The sequence below is a fragment of the Fukomys damarensis genome, unplaced genomic scaffold, assembly GCF_012274545.1.
Source record: "Fukomys damarensis isolate Sample0158 unplaced genomic scaffold, DMR_v1.0_HiC HiC_scaffold_12, whole genome shotgun sequence".
NCBI lineage: Eukaryota > Metazoa > Chordata > Mammalia > Rodentia > Bathyergidae > Fukomys > Fukomys damarensis.
In genome coordinates this window covers 43,605,162-43,621,239 of record NW_022900924.1, presented here as the reverse complement: position 1 = coordinate 43,621,239, position 16,078 = coordinate 43,605,162, and the positions used below count along the sequence as shown (strand labels likewise).

The following is a 16,078-nucleotide window of genomic DNA, read 5'->3' as shown; positions in this document are numbered from 1 at the left end:
GGCTATCATTAATTCTTTTGTCCCCACCACCACCAAAAATCAATGAATGACCATAAAATGCAAGACAAACGAGAAGGGGAACAAGAGAGGGGGAGGGGGAAAGAAGAAGGAACAACGAAAGAGAGAAAAGGAAAAACATGGAAACAAAGCTCTTTATCATGTACAGGTTCTAGTTCCCTATGATGGTTATCCTGTGTAACTAAAAATGTATCAATAAAAAAGAAAAATAAGCAAGCCAAGTTATAAATAAATTATTAGGATAAATGCAAACTTGGAGGACAGAAGCATACACAAAAGTCAACTCAATTTTTACATAGTAGACAGAGAGTAAAAGAGGAAAAAAAGGTATCCCTTATAATATCATATGAAGTTCCTAGGACAGAGGCTCCCAAACATTTTCAGTTGGTGGCCTGGGGTCCTTTTCTTCTCTTTTCTTTTCCTTCCTCCCTGAGTCAAAGTTTCACTATGAAGTGGAGGCTGGCCTTGAACTCTGATTAAAATCCTCCTGCATCATCCCTCCTGAGTGCTGGGATTACAGGCATGCACCACCATGCCCAACTCACGTTACCCTTCCTATCTCAGTAATTAGATCCTAGTGCCTGTAGGCCAATAGAAATTTCTAATGGTTTCATTTACTTAGCCATTAGGTTAGAACTTCATTAGTGATCCTAAAAACTTAGCAACTACTTGAAAAACCAACACATATAAATGAAAGAAAGCAATACTTTATTTTGTTCTTAGTCACAAGCATTTGTGAAATGGGAAACACATTGATGGGCACTACTAAACTTTCAAACCTCAAACATCACCATCCTCATTTCCTGTTCACACTGATTTTTTGTTTTTTTTTTTTTTTTTTTTTTGCTTTCAATCTTAGCCATCATTTCACATCGTCATTTGACATCACCAACTATATCACAGTCTATTGCTGAACCATGGTCTTCCTATAGAGCTAGCGGGTCTGTGCTGTGTCCAGGAAATACCAAAAAAGATTTTGTGAGAACGTGGACCACCAATTCTAAATTTATAAGGAAAACCAATGGCCCAGGAGACAGCAAAGACACTCTGGAAGAATGCTATGGCACTGCTCATATGAAAAATTTTTAACTAAAACTCAGATTCTATACGAGATATTACATATACCACTTTTGTATCTTTTTAGACCATCTTAGCCTCACCTACCTGCTTCAGCTTGCTATTTCTGCAATCTGCTCTATCTACTTGTGGGCAACTGTTTCATGCAGGCAGAACATTAACACCTCCCTCAGGTCTAAACTGTACTTGGGAGGCGAGGCAGGATTATCAGTGAATTAGAGGCTGGCCTGAGCTACACAGTAAGTTCAAGTCCAATGTGACCTACATAGTGACCTTGTTAAAAAAGAAAAGAAAAGAAAAAGAAAAGAAAAGAAAAGAAAAGAAAAGAAAAGAAAAGAAAAGAAAAGAAAAGAAAAGAAGAAAAGAAAAGAAAAGAAAAGAAAAGAAAAGAAAAGAAAAGAAAAGAAAAGAAAAGAAACTGGTTTCTAATCCGAGCACCATGGTGCACACCTGTAATCCCAGCCCTGAGAGAGACTGAAGCAGGAGTATCACAAATTTGAGCCCTGCCTGATCAGTTTATCAAGACCCTGTATTCAAAAGCAAAACAAAATGAGCTAAAGGGCTAGGGATGTACTCTGTGGTAGAAGGCCTATGGATCCCATTCCCAGTACTGCAAAAAAGAATAAACAAACAAGGGTCCAACCTGTGTATGAAAATTTTCTTTCCTTCCTAATATTTTATTATTTTGACCCACTTTCTTAATTCTTGGCAATGTATGAGGTATAAAATGGTATCTGCTAATGGTCCTAATTTACATTTCCACAACTACTGAGGACTCTTCTCATGTACGTGATCCCCACACCAGCTCGAACCCTTTTTTAAAGAACATTCATATGAAAATCTTTGGGCAAAGAAAAGAAAAACCAGATGGGCTTCAAAGATACAATATTCCATCAGAAAATATCTTCACAGTGCCCCTTTTTTTTTTTGGTACCAGGGATCGAACTCAGGACCTTACGCTTGCAAGGCAGGCACTAGAACCACTGGGCTAAATCCCTGGCCCCCACAGTGCTCTTTTGAAGAGGACCAAATTAATGTTTATTATTGCCTATTTCACAAATCTGTTAAAGAGTCAAACATGAAAGGTAGAAAGCTCCTGAAAATATCCGAATATAAAGTTTACTAGCATCATTACATTTCAAAGCCAATTTTTTTTTTCTGCCAACAGAAATACAAAAGCAGCAGGCACCACTGTGAAAAGTGTTTCTTCCCTGCTCTATCCACTACTTAGCCACTTTTATCAAGTGCTCAACACTGGATCTGTCTGTAGACAACAGGAGTTTTTTTTTTCCTATCTTTCTTTTGAACATAGACAATGGGCAAACATGCTTGTCTATATTCCAGTTTTTCTAAAATGAGCATTAATTGTTTTATATTTGAAAAAAAAAAAAAACTAGTACGTCATCTTTGATTTAAAGACTTAGTACCTGATATGGTGATACGTGCTTGTAATCCCAGGATTCAGGAGGCTGAGGCAGAAGGATCAAATTTGAGGCCAGCCTGGGCTACAGAGGAGTTCAAGGCCATCTGAATTAAAGAATGATAGCCTGTCTCTAAATTAATTAATTAATTAAAGTTTTCATGTTACAGCTCTCTCAAATACTACTGCCTTTGCTGTCATAACCAATGCTCTATCCTTTCTCTGAGCTCCTATAGCTCTTAATGCTATTTCCATGCTGGTTGTTGATCTATGCCTCTCAATGCCAAATTCGTCCTTTTTGCCTACTCTGAAAATGGGTTTGGGCTTATACTTTTCCTGTTTCAGCAAGCACAATAGTAAATTTTGTCAATAGAGGGCACTGGAGAGACATTTCAGGGAGAAGACTTGCTTCCTGGCTCTAGTTTGTCACTAGACTCCAGATGGGCAGGTGGCTGGTTCCTCCAGTATTAGTTAGCTCCAACAGGGCAAGATGACCAGTGACACTGAGTCAACTGGAACTCTGATCGAGCAGCCAGTGGCCTCCTTCCACCCCTACTCTTCCTGGGCAATTGTGTAGCAGTCAGCACCTACTCATGAACCACTTTCTCTGGCACCCTTCCGGGCAGACGTCTAGCAACTTTGACCAACACAGAACCCTAAATGGCAGGTGTCTCTAGTATTTAGTGCTCCATCGCCATGCCCTCTCTCCAATAAGGTCTGATCTCAGCCCTGTGGGGAGGGAGAGCTCTATCTCAGCTCTAGTCCTTGTACAGTTGCTCCTTTCTTTTGCTGTTCCCATGTGTTTACTTATTTATCCTCTATTTATTATTATGAGTGAGGCCCTCATTACTCAATTTCTGTTTCTTGTTTTTTGTTTATTTTTTGGTACAGGGGACAAAAATTACTCAATTTCTCTTAGTCTATTATTCTTTCCTATTCAAGTTACCTTGTGGCTTCTCTCTCCTGAGTGGAATGATATACAATCCCACTTGTCAATATGGTACTTAAACCAGGCATGGTAGGGCACACCTGTAAGCACTAGGGAGGCTGAGGCAGGACAGCTGCCACGAGTTCAATGACAGCCTGGGCTACATAGCAAGTTCAAGGCTAGTCTGAATTACACTGTCTCAAAAAAAAAAATAAAAAAAAAAAAAAAAAAAAAAAAAAAAAAAAAAGGTTCTTAATGCCATTCACTTAAATCACCTGGCTTCTAACCTTTCTTTCTGCAATTTTGTTGACTGGCTGGCAAGGAACATGTTCCATATTTCTCTACATATAATATAATGCTTTTAATATTGTGGCACCAAAAAATGCTTAAGATCATACTGCAAATACTAACTTATAAATACCTTATGAGAACTTCGTTGGTTAAAGGTCATTATAAACAATTTAAAGTCACTTTCTAATGACCCACCTGGTTTCAGAATCTTCCCTATCAAAGAATACTACTTGAAAGGCTTCTTTTGCCTTTCAAACACATTCCTCAGAGCGCCTTATATACAAGGTTTCAAGGTCAGGAAGCAGCTCCCACCAGCAGGCTTATACCTCGCCTAGACCTCCTAAGGCAGGAGACAAAGGGCTGCTCATGACCACCAGTCATCAGGGGGTGTGCATCAACGATGCCCAGTTATTACTGCATGAATGTGAACACCACACTGAGGAAAGATGCTATGCACAGAATAAGGATGACAAATTATTTGCAAGTAAGTAACATTAGTTGGTGTTTGAGGCTGCCATGTTGGAGGTGTAAGCAGCTTTATGGGAAGCCTCCACTCCACTTCTGGAAACCTGGCAGGAGCCCCTCATACAACATACACACCATCATTAACCCCAAGGAAACCGAGTCAGAGGCTACCCCCACTGGTCACAAACCCAACTTTTGTACAAAGTGTACCTCTAACTTACCCACAGTACACAACTGGCTTAGGGAGGATTACCTCAACAACAAATGAAGAAGTGCAGAAAAACCTAACAATCAAACTGCCTTGAGTTCAAAACATGAAAAAGTTTTACTACTTTCCAAATGCCCTTTAACGATCTAAAGCAATACTACTTAAAGAATTAACATGGACTAGTTATTACTTATTCTTGATGAAGAAAATTAAGAAAAAAAAAATTATTATTTTTTTTTTTTTTTTTTTTTTTTTTTTTTTTTTTTTTTTTTTTTTTTTTTTTTTTTTTTTTTTTTTTTTTTTTTAAAGACAAGGTCTTGTTATGCATCCCAGGCTGCCTGAGTACTGCTAAGATCACAGGTGTGTGCCACAATGCCAGGTTATGCTATTATTCTTTTTATCTAAAGAAAAAGACTGACAGTAATCACTTAAAAATGAACAACTGCTACACGATTATTTATTCTGCTGGTAACATTTCTATTCAATGACAGAAAAATATGAATGTTTGGTCTTTCCATTTTTAAGAAATTAACATTCTGACAGGTTAATTTTAAAAAATCATCTGCTTCAGGCATTCACACCTCTACCAGAATCCTCCAACTGCCCAAACTATCCAGGCATTCCAAAACCACTTTCTCAAAGTGTGTAATCACCCTAGTCTTCTACTTAATCATTGCTACTTATTTCTAAATTCACTCTTGGTCCCTCCCATACTGCAGGCAGCAACATGCTAAAGTAGAATGATTAAGCATGAGTTCAACTCAGTAAGACCCTGCCTCAAAATTTGAAAGATTAAAAAATGGGCTGGATATGGAACTCAGTGGTAGAGTACCCAAAGATTTAATTCTCAGGACACTAAGAGAAAAAATAAAGAATGGGAATCACTCCACTCTGCTACTTAAAATCTTTCAGTGGCCCAATAGTACATGCATCACCTGGCCCCCTCTACCTGTCCAGGTTCATCTCTTTTTAGTCTTTCTACAGCTTTTAAATTTTCCATTTTCCTATTTCTCTTTAATAGCCACCTTAATCCATCCCACAAAGTCCTGGAAGGCTTTCCGTCTGGTAACCCACCATTCCCTTGGCACTGGATCAAAGGACTCCCTCAGTCCAGAACTTCTACTGACCAAACCAAGAAAGCCCCTGACAAACCAGGGTGAGCTGATCACCCTCTGTCTTCCATGCCTCACCTATACTCGGTACACTTACTTCCAGGACTGACCTAAATGTGCCCCTCTCAGAAAACCTCCATACCTCCACAGAAACACTCCTATTAGTTCATTTCCTTCTATCTTAACATTTGCCCAAGGGATGGGTATGTCTTCCCTAACTCTACAGCATGGGTGAAGCCAGTTGTCAGGTTAACCATTACACTACACCACCTAGCTGTGTGCCTAGGCCAAAGTAGGCCAGGGGTTTATCTGTTGATTGGATAATCTGGTGAGTGAAAGGGTTTTTATCTGTGATAGCACCAGAAGTAAGGAAAGGTTTTCTACTTCTTTTTTTTTTTTTTTGGTACTCAGGATCTTGTGCTTGTGTGGCAAGCAGCAGAACCACTGAGGTAAATCCCGACCCAGGTTTTCTACTTCGTTAGGGAAGTGAAGATCCAGGAAAATTTGAAAATGCATTTAGTGCTTTATCTTGTTTAAGGTCACTATTCTAGAAAGCCAAGATAATTAGCTTCCTCCTAACAACTGCTAAGAAAGATCCAGAACCCTCAATTTTTTTTCCCCAGAAAGGGACAAGGTTTTATATTTACTGAAGGTAGGAAAAGTAACATGTTCTCTGCAGAACAAATGTGAGTCAGTTAAAAATAGGAAAAGAAGTGCACTCCACAGAGAACACAGTGGCCAGAAATCCCACACTTTAAGCACATGTTCAAGATGGGATAAGGACATGACTCCAAAAGCTCACTATTCAATCTCTAATATCAGCACCTCTCAGCATTTCTAAGAGATCATACTCCTACCCAGAAAATGGGATTCCAGGCAACAGGACACTCTTGTAACAGTAAGATTAGAGGGCCTACAATGGCAAGTACTGAGAAATAAAATACACTCAATGGGCCAAGAAAACTGCAGATGCTGGGTAACAGAGCACTGGGAAGTTTAAGGCTCTGGTTTTAAAAGTGTTTATTCTCTCTTATTTCTTTCTTTTTTTGAGACAAGGTCTCACTATGCAGTTCAGGCTGGCCTTGAATTCACTATGTAGCCCAGGCTGGCCTCAAATTCGTACCAATCCTCCAGTGATCTTCCTGCCTCAGCCTCCAGAATGCTGTGCTTAAAGCTGTGCAATGATGCCCAACAGTGCTTATTATTCTTAAAGTAAAAGTAGTACACTTTCATTACAAAAACCTCAAAACAAAGCATGGAGGCACATGCTTGTAATTACCAGCTACTTGAGAGGGTGAAGCAGGGGACTGCAAGTTGAAACTAGTCTGGGCAACTCTGAATGACTATCTCAACAAAAAAGGGCTGGGAATACAGCTCAGTGTTCCTTGAGTTCAAGCTCCAGTAAAAACAAAAACATATATGAACAAAATCTTAAACCACAATAAAGTCTAAAACAAAAACAAAAACAGGGCCAGGATTTAGCTCAGTGGTTCCACCACCTGCCTTGCAAGTGCAAGGAGCAGAGTTTGATCTCCAGTACCAATAAGTAAGTAAGTAAGTAAATAAATAAATAAATAAGTAATTCCACTTCCCAGAAATGTTATTTTCATACTATAACAAGCAGGAAAGTGACATCACTGGGAAAAAAATAATAAAAATTCATATTAAGTTTCTCCTTATTCACTCATTCAAATATTTATGTAGTGCCTAAAATATTCTGATACAAGAGATCAAGGAGAGATCAAGATTTAGCAGGGTGTGGTGGCTCATCACACCTGTTATCCCAGCACTCAGGAGGCTGAGGCAGGAGGATCACAGAGAGTTCCAGGCCAGCCTGGGCTACATAGTGAGTTCAGGGTTAGCCTGAACGATGTATGAATCAAGACTCTGTCACAAAAAAATGAAAACAAAAAAAGATTTAGTCTTGGTTTTTTGTTTATTTTTTTCCAGTGCAGGGATCAAATTCAGGGCCTTGCGCTTGCCAGGCAGGTGCTTAGTTTGAGCTCAGAGGAAAACAGTAACTTGGGAGTCAACAGGAACTAATGAGGGATGATGGAAAGAGGAGCAGGATGCCTACTGATGAGAAATTAACTAGGCAAAAAAATCAGACCTGGCCTTTGAAGGGATGGGAAGGAATGTGCCAGGCAAAGTAAAAGAGGAAGGTCCCTTCACACAAAGTAAACACCAAGTGTAAGGAAATTTTGTAATTCAGATATAAGTTTTTTTTCTTTCTTCTTCCTCTTGGCCTCTACCCAATCACCATACCCACCCCCCTCAAAAAAAAAGCAAAGAAAGAAAGACCAAGCATTAAGGAAATAAAATCGTGAGGCTGAAAAAACACTTTAAAACCACCTGGAAGGTGGGAACAGAGAGAGTAGGCAAGCAACAACAAACAATACTTAAAAGTAGTCAAAAGAAATGAAGTATAGTTTTCTTTAAGTTTGGCCACAAACTCCATGACAATTCAAAATAGAAAAACAGATGAATGGGAGGCAAGTGGGACAATACATATATGAAAGTGTTCAACATCACTAGATAGCAAAGAGACCCAAACTGGAACAAAATAGGGCCGGGGATTTAGCTCAGTTGTTCTGCCACTTGCCTCACAAACAGAGGGATATGAGTTTGATCCCTGGTACTAAAAACAAAAGAAAAAAGAAAAAAAAAACTTGGAACAAAATACGTTTTTCTTCTATCAAAGAAGTTATCTCAGGTAAAATCTTCTACTGAAAGATGAAGGTGAAGACAGATTCGATGATTACTTACATGATAATGTTAAGTCTTAAAAAACTGGAACAGGGCTGGAGGGGTAGCTCAGTGGTTGAGCACAAGTTTAGCATGCAGACTGCCCAGTGTTCAATCTCACAAAACAAGGCTTTCGTAGTAAATAATGATATCAAATTGGAAGTTATCCATGTAGTCTGTCCCAGGAGTCCCTAAAGACAATTTATATCAGATTTTGAAGGATTTCCACTACCTATAAAATCATTCATCTGCATCCAAAAGAAAACTTAACCCAGAAGCCAGGCATGGTGGCATAAACCTGTAGTCTCAGCACTTGGGAGGATCCCTGCAAGTCTGAGGCCAGCCTGGGCTACACAGCCAAGGCCAACCTGAACTACATAGCAAGACCCTGTCTCAAAAAACAAAACAACAAAGAACTCACAACCTAGCCATGTGTTGCCTCATAAAATTAATTTGGATCATCTGCCCAAAAGAAGATAAGAAGATATCTTGTCCCTTTCTCCACTAGCCATCCCTCTACTTGGAGACCCATAATCAGTCTCAAAGAAACAAAACTACTTACTGTCAGCCACCCCTTGCTATGTAGAGGCAGTTCCTGTGGCAGCCTGACAGCAGGGCCTTCTTTTCTTCTCTGATTTTTCTTTTTTTCTTGGTACCGTGATCAAACTCAGGTCCTTGCACTTGCAAGGCAGGCAGTGGAACAACTGAGCTAAATCCCCGGGCCCTCTTCTCTGATTTTTCTATACATACGAACTACCATACAAGTACCCACATGCCTGCAAAGCTCAAGTGGAGGAGCTGTAAGGGGCAGAAATCCCTGGAATGACACACCCTTCCTGGAGGAACACTGGCTAGACCAGGAACGGCCCATACAGCAGCTCCCGGGAATCAGAGATGCTCACATTCTGTGCTAGGTCTGCAGCACACAGATGGAAACAGAGCAGGTAAATTCCCACTGCCCTCACCATGATAGATGACTGTCTATTGCAGGCTAGGGGCTGTGTTTAGTCTTCAGCACTGCACTTAAGCAGAGGATCGTCCAGAACCCCAGCCAACTGCAAAGCAAGGATCTCTCACAAATGCACAGCAGATATTAGTTACTATTAGGTGATAAATAAAACACTGATCCCAACAAAAATAAAGCAGCACCAGAGAGAGGAAAATTTACCCTTCACATGCAAGATATAACAAATCATAACAAGGTATAGTGGCACAGGCCTGTAATCCTAGCACTCAGTAGGCTGAGACAGGAGGATTGCTGAGTTCAAGGCTGGTCTTGAACTACACAGTGAGACCTTATCCCCCCGCCAAAAAAAAACAGGACAGAGACCTAACTTCTAAACACTGTTTGGCAAACTCTATGCAACAGGTATGTACCTAGAGAAAAGAATAAGATGCAATTAGATTGGTTTAAGAAGAATACCAGGATTTAGCCCAATGGTTCCGCCACCTGCTTTGCAAGCGCAAGGTCCCGAGTTCCATCCCCAGTACAAAAAAAAAAAAAGAAGGAAGAAGGAGATAAGGGAGCGGGCTAAGTTTCAAAAGGAAGAACACAAAACTGCATCAGGGAAGAAAAAGAAAAGCCATCCTACAATGCTGAAACAGATCCTAGTGAGGGATTAATGAATGTTCTAAAGAAAAATTATGAAGATGGAGATGATATGAAACGAACCATTAATAAAGCCGGGGTGGAATCAAGAGAGAAACAAGCCAAAGGAGACACAGAATTTTGAGAAAAGTTCTTTTGAGAACTATTATATGAAAATACCGGTATTTCCAATAAGGGAATGTTGGTGAACTAGCTGCACATATAAATTGGACAGATAACTACAAAGCCTTCAAAGTAAAGGCAATGAATTCTCCATTTCTTATTGGAGGACTTATTTAAATAAGATATGCATATTAAACATTTCCTCGTAAGATGGTTTCATTATATATACCCTGGTAATTTTGTTCAAGAAAGGGTTATACTGTATTCTTATTGAAATATAAAAGGCAAGTCTTATCTAAAGAAAACTATATTATGTGTATTTTTGTTCAGCTAGGAGGTAGAAAACAAAAGTATTTGCTTGCCTGTAAGTTACAGATGTCAGCTCCCACTAATATAAGAGTAAAACTGAATTTTTGTATTTAAAAAAAAAAACTGCAACAGGGCACGATGGTGCATCTCTGTAATCCCAGTACACAGGAGCCTGTGGCAGGAGGATCCCCCACAAGTTCAAGACCAGCCTTAAATACATAGTAAGACCCTGTCTCCCTGTCTCTCTCTCTCTCTCTCTCTCTCTCTCACACACATACACATACACAAAACCACACACACACTAGTATATTTAAAAAACAGGATGCATTTCAAATATAAGCAAACCAAACATATCTTGCAAAGTAAAAACAGAAAACATCAACAGATGAGCAACTAAACAAGATGCTGCTTGCACACACACACAATGGAATATTATTGAGCCTCCAAAGGAATTAAGTACTAATACACACTACACCATCTAAGAGTCTCGCAAACAGTGTGCTACCTGAAATAAACCAGACACAAGAGAGTAAATATTGTCAGATCCCCCTGTGAGGAAGCAAATGCACAATGACAGAAAGAAGACTGGAGGGGACGACTGACTGGAGGCCGGAACTGCGGACAAACAGGCAGTGAGTGTTTAGTGAGTACAGGGTTTCCATTGGGGACAGTAAAAGCCATCCTAGAGGTGAATGATGGTGATGGTTGCACAAGAACACAATGTACTTACAGCCAAAGAACCATGCACTTGAAAACAGGTAAGATGGTAATTTTAGGTTAAACACATTAAAAAAAATTTTTTTTTTTTTTTTTATACAGGGTCTCACTATGTAGTTGAGACTGACCTGGAACTCACTATGTAGCCCAGGATGGTCTTGAACTCACAGTGATCCTCCTGAGTGCTGGGATTACAGGCGTGCGCCACCACACCCAGCTTCAACGAAAATTCTTAAAAACACAAAGCAGCAGCAATAAATAGAAAACATAAAGCATTAAATAAACATACCTTGAAAGCAAACATTCATTATAATAACAGGTGTTTTCAGCATTCATTTTGGACAAAAAAAATAAACCACATGCCATTTAAAGAGACAACATAACAAAAGCGCAAAGGAAGATAAAAGTTCAATAATATAATGAATAAACAAAAGGTACAAACAGGGGTTTAAGAAATATATGAAAACATTAAATAGGACAACTTTTAAAAATTAACGTACAATCCATACAAAAGATCTTTATCAGTGAGAACTTACATGAACATCAAATAATACTGCATCAAAACATGACAAATGAGGGCCTGGGATTTAGCTCAGTGGTGCCACCGCCTGCCTTGCAAGTTCAAGGTCCTGAGTTCGATCCCTAACACCAAAAAACAAAACAAAACATGATAAATGAGAGAATGAGAAGACAGAACACAAAATCGAAGAAAATATTTGCAAGCATCTGATATCAAGGACTATTTCCCAAAACATACAAAGAACTCTCAAAATTCAGCATAGGAAAACCAACAGCCTAATTTTAAAAATGGGCAAAAGATCTGCTGAGATGCCCCAGCAAAAGATGACATACAGATGACAAAGCAACATGTGAAAAGATGCTAACCACTGTGCACCAAAAGGGAGCTGAGCACTTAAGAAGTGTTGAGATACTGCTTGCCACACATCTCTTAGAACGTAGCATCAACCTGAGCTCCCCATTCATTGCTGGTGGGAAGGCAAAATGGCACTGCTGCTTTAGGAAACAGTATAGCAATTTCTTACAAAACTAAATACTCTCCTACCATATACAATCCAGCAACCATGATGCTCCTAAGCATTTGAAAATTTGTATCTACACAAAAATCTACATGGAAGGACAAGGATTTGAACAGAGATTGCTTCTAAGACAATATATAGATGGCAAGCACATGAAAAAATGCTGAACATCACTAATCAATAGGGAAATGCAAATCAAAACTATAAGAAGATACCACCTCATACCCATTAGGGTGGCTATGATTAAAAGCCCCTGGAAAATAAAAAGTGCAGCACAGATGAAAAAGAAACAAGAATCCCTGTGCACTGCAGGTGGAAATGTAAAACAGTACAACCACGGTGGAAGAGTTCGGTGTCCTCAAAACATACAAAACTAGACACACAAAAACAAGAAGTTCCACTTCTTAGAAAAAGGATCTGAGAGAAATATGTGTGCACATGTATGACTGTGTTCACAGAAACCTTATGCACAACAGGTACAATATGAAAACTCAACCCGAAGCCCAAGTTCCATCCCCAGTACTAAGGGGGAGGGGGGCGCACGCAAAAACACTCTTCATGGAATCACAGCACGCACGAAGCTGATAGGAGGATCACAAGTTCAATGCCAGCCTGAATTACATGGTGAGACAACACTGGTGCTTATTTCTAACTTTTTTTTTGGAGACAAGAGTCTTGCTATGTATCTCAGACTGGCCTCACATTCACAGAGATCCTCCTACCCCAACTGGGATTACAGACATGCATCATTATGCCCAGGTCTTAATTTCTTAAATAAAACTTCTGACAAGGGGCAAATACCTCAAGGAAGAGGACTACAAAGTGAGGAAGGAGTAATTTTCACATTTTACTCTAAATAATCAACTTATTTGAACCTTTTATAATGAGAAATTTATTTTTTAAAAAAAGATGAAAAAGTCAGGCGTGGTGGCACATGCCTGTAATCCCAGCATTTGGGAGGCTGAGCAGGAGGATCGCTCTGAGTTTGAGACCAGCCTGGGCTACATAGTGAGTTCCAGGGCAGTCTCAACTACAGTGAGACCCTCTCCCCCGACCAAAAACAAACAAACAAAAAAACCCAAAAAACAAAAGACAAAAAATCACCACTATTCTAAATCTATCATACGGTTTTCTCTGACAGGTAAAACTAAGGTGATTTTTGTTCTGTTTCAGAATAGTTTTCACTACTTTCTAAGTTTTCCATGAGAAATATGAGTACTTTTGGGCTGAAAACATAACTCAGTGGTAGCCCACTCAAAACTTTTTTTTTTTGGTATTAGGCGTTTTGCTTCCGAGGCAGTCACCGGAACCACTGAGCTAAATCCCCAGTCCCCCACCAAAACTATTTTTAAAAAATCTCTACCTTATTTCAACAGCAGAACTACTTTGTATTTTATTCTGAAAAATATGTTTTAATTTTGGTCACAGTCTCAGAAATTTGATTCTGTGATTCCAACCTTCTTTAGAAAGCAATTTTTTTTTTTTTTTTGTGCTGGGCACCGAACTTGGGACCTTATGCTTGTGAGGCAGGTGGCAGCACCACTGAACTAAATCCCCGGCCCAAGAAAGCAATTTTAAATCTAAATTTAAAAGTATATTTGTTGTAAAACATTCTATGGCATTTAAGATCAGACTATTAGCTAAAGTTTGTTAAGCACTGCTTTATCTGCATTACTGCAGTTGGTCTATTAAACTGATAGCTCTATTAAACTTATATTGTTATTATCATCCCCCATCACCATGTTACAGATAAGAAAACTGTCTTGAAAAGAATGTGTCTTGTCCAGGGTCAAGTAGAAGGGCCAGGATTCAAACCCTGGTCTTCAGCTTCTGAGCAGTGGATACATGGAATAAGAAGTAATATACTTGTGATTGAGCTAGAATAATGAATATTTGTTTGAAATATACCACAGATAAAAGGCTACAACTCTGAAATCCTGAAAGTTCAGACTAACTACCCCAACCAGTGACCTAAGAAATAAGTGAAACTGTTCTGATCACAAAACTGTCAGTATTTGAAGATTATTTCCCTACTTTTTCTGCTTCTTTAAAGGAAAAAGGAGGTCTGGGGATTTAGCTCAGTGGTTCCGCTGTATCTATTTATTCTATCCTCAGCTACTTACTTACATAAATTCTCTAGTTTTAAAAAGGTGTAATTGAAAGTTTACCCTTAGCCACCAGAACAAGTTCTAAGTTCCCCTTTTAAAACATATAATTGAAAAGAAAAACAAACTACAGTTAACCATGTCTACTTGGAAACCAGCCTATAAAGATCAGTGCGACCCCAGGAACCCTTAATCATTTTAGTAGATCTACATCCATTGCAAACTTACTGTTGTCACTTTATGAATTTGGGTTTGGAGCATGCCTACTAATGTCCCCAAGTCCAGAAGTTATGTTTCTGAGTGAAAGCAAACCTGGAATCAAGGGTCTATGGGAAGTGAAACATCCAGTAACTCTTAAAAAATATCTGCTCGTTGGCTTAGTGGTACACACCTATAATCCCAGCCCACTGGAGACAGACACAGGAGAACACTTGAGCCCAGAAGTTTGAGGCCAGCCTGGGCAACACAGTGAGGACCTTTCTCAAAAAAAAAAAGTGGCAGAGAAGCTGACATCAACAGATCAAGTTTCATATGCCAACATTTCCTCACCTTAATTCCTCAGGTCGACAGGATGTATCATGTACAGAGGCAATTTCCCTATAATAAGCGTTATCATTATATATGCCTAAAATATACCAATAAGGAATTTTGCTGTTAAAAAATTAAAAAAGAGCAGAATTCCTCAAGTCAGCAAGACATCCCACTTACGTTAAGGACAATTATTAACAGCAAATGATGACAGCATGGAAGCCGAATACTAAGCAATTTTTTCACAGAGCCTGCTAGAAGAAATAACAATGAACTATTTGGTGAAAAGACAAAAATATATCAAATTTAGGTCACTCTCCTTAATCAAAATCTGAACGTTAAAGACCTACACGTATTACAGGTCAACAACATGAACTTCAGTTTCCATAATGCAAATGTAAATCAGTGTTTTTGGCTAATTAATAGCTAGAAAGACTTAAAAGCCGAGGATGAAAGATTATAAGTTCACTCAAATCAATAACCCTAAAATATGAAATAGGCTTTCACTTCTCTGTATATAACATATACAAAGCGAGACATAGTAGCCGGGGATTTAGCTCAGTGGTTCTGCCGCCTGACTCGAAAGCACAAGGACCTGAGTTCGATCCCTGGTACAAAAAAAAAAAAAAAAAAAAAAAAAAAAAAAAAAATCACACAACATAAACTTAGAGGTGAGCGTAAATGCTTTACAAATGCCACAGAGCTTCTGGCAAAGTTGACAAGTTTAAACCTGCTTCAAAAATTACTATTCACCGTCTTCATCCCAATCTGACTTCACTTGATGTTACTCTTTTGGACAACCCTACAAAAGCAAAAGCCCAGAGCAAATTCTTGTACATTTCAATATCCTGCCTACTTATAAGAGCGGAAGAGTCCGACACAGCAGGGAAAAAAACGTGACGCGCACAACCTTGATCCAAAATACAGCTCGTTGCAGTCTAATTTTAGGCCTAACCATTTGATTCGTCTTTTTCGCGGAGGTGAAAAAAGAAAAAAACTACTGCTCGTTTGTAAGGGAGAACCGAGATAGCAGTGGGAGTTGGTCACTTATCAAAGGCGGAAAACAAATCACGCTCACACAGCAAGTATTCCCATTAAAATGAAGTTAGAGGGAGCGGACAGCTCACAAACTGACAATGGCAGTGACCTGACACATTTCGGCTCCGGATGACTTTATCTGTAAAGAATTAGCCGAAAAGGTTGAGTCCAGAGGGGAATCTGCGCCGGCGTTTGGGGCGCGCGCGCGTGCAATTCGAAGAAAGCCAAACATGGTGAGGAGCCTGTCTGGACTTCACCTAAGTCACCTAAAGACTCGAAACTCACCTCCGGCTGGGGACCGAGAACGCGAGAGGACGGCACCGCTCCCTCACGCGCCCGAGCCGGAGCCCCGGGCGCGGGGCGGAACGG

The 16,078-nt window shown here is 39.5% G+C and overlaps 1 protein-coding gene across 2 annotated transcripts in view; it reads right to left on the bottom strand.

The window, feature by feature from the left end:
- Positions 1-16,018, bottom strand: part of Pak2 (p21 (RAC1) activated kinase 2) — a 61,828-nt gene extending 45,810 nt beyond the window's left edge. The window contains exon 1 of one of the 2 annotated variants that reach the window (XM_010624023.3): positions 15,995-16,018. The gene's annotated coding sequence lies outside the window, so the exon portion shown is untranslated. Of the gene's footprint in view, positions 1-11,537; positions 11,630-15,994 lie in introns of those variants that run through there. The other variant, XM_010624021.1, reaches the window with a different exon arrangement.
- Between the last annotated feature and the right edge of the window lie 60 nt (positions 16,019-16,078).